The following is a 1,173-nucleotide window of genomic DNA, read 5'->3' on the forward strand; positions in this document are numbered from 1 at the left end:
ACAGCTGTATGGTGCAGATCCCAGCCTATAGAATAACAGCTGCACGGTGTGGATCCCAGCCTATAGAATAAATAACAGCTGCACAGTGTGGATGCCTATAGAATAACCTGCAGCCTATAGAATAACAGCTGCACGGTGTGGATCCCAGCCTATAGAATAACAGCTGTATGGTATGGATCCCAGCCGATTGAATTAAAGTGGGGCTTTTATTGCTCAATCTAATTCATGCTGATGACAGCAACAAAAACTGTTGGCCTAATGGACACATGCTCAAACGTGCACCCCTTTGAAAGGTTTAAATTGGCAGTCTGTATTTATATATGTATAACTTACAAGTTATACATATATACAGTATATATACACCTACACAGTCAAGGGTTTTTCTTTATTTTTACTATTTTCTACATTGTAGAATAATAGTGAAGACATCAAAACTATGAAATAACACATATGGAATCATGTAGTAACCAAAAAAGTGTTAAACAAATCAAAATAGATTTTATATTTGAGATGCTTCAAAGTAGCTACCCTTTATCTCGATGACAGCTTTGGAAACTCTTGGCATTCTCTCAACCAGCTGCATGAGGAATGCTTTTCCAACAGTCTTGAAGGAGTTCTTACATATGCTGAGCACATGTTGACTGCTTTTCTTTCACTATGAGGTCCATCTCATCCCAAACCATCTCATTTGTGTTGAGGTTGGGTGATTTGTGGAGGCCAGGTCATCTGATGCAGCACTCATCACTCTCCTTATTGGTCAAATAGTCCTTACACAGCCTGGAGGTGTGTTGGGTCATTGTCCTATTGAAAAACAAATGATAGTCCCACTACGCGCAAACCAGATGGGATGGCGTTAGGATGCAGAATGCTGTGGTGGCCATGCTGGTTAAGTGTGCCTTGAATTCGAAATAAATCACAGACAGTGTCAGTAGTAAAGCACCCCACACCATCACACCTCCTGCTCCATGCTTCACGATGGGAACCACACATGCAGAGATCATCCATTCACCTACTCTGCGTCTCACAAATACAGGGCGGTTGGAACAAAAAATCTCCAATTTAGACTCATGAGACCAAAGTACAGATTTCCAATGTTCTAATGTCCATTGCTCGTGTTTCTTGGCCCAAAGGACAGATTTTCACCAGTCTAATGTCCATTGCTCGTGTTTCTTG

Source organism: Oncorhynchus keta, chromosome 12 (genome assembly GCF_023373465.1).
Source record: "Oncorhynchus keta strain PuntledgeMale-10-30-2019 chromosome 12, Oket_V2, whole genome shotgun sequence".
NCBI lineage: Eukaryota > Metazoa > Chordata > Actinopteri > Salmoniformes > Salmonidae > Oncorhynchus > Oncorhynchus keta.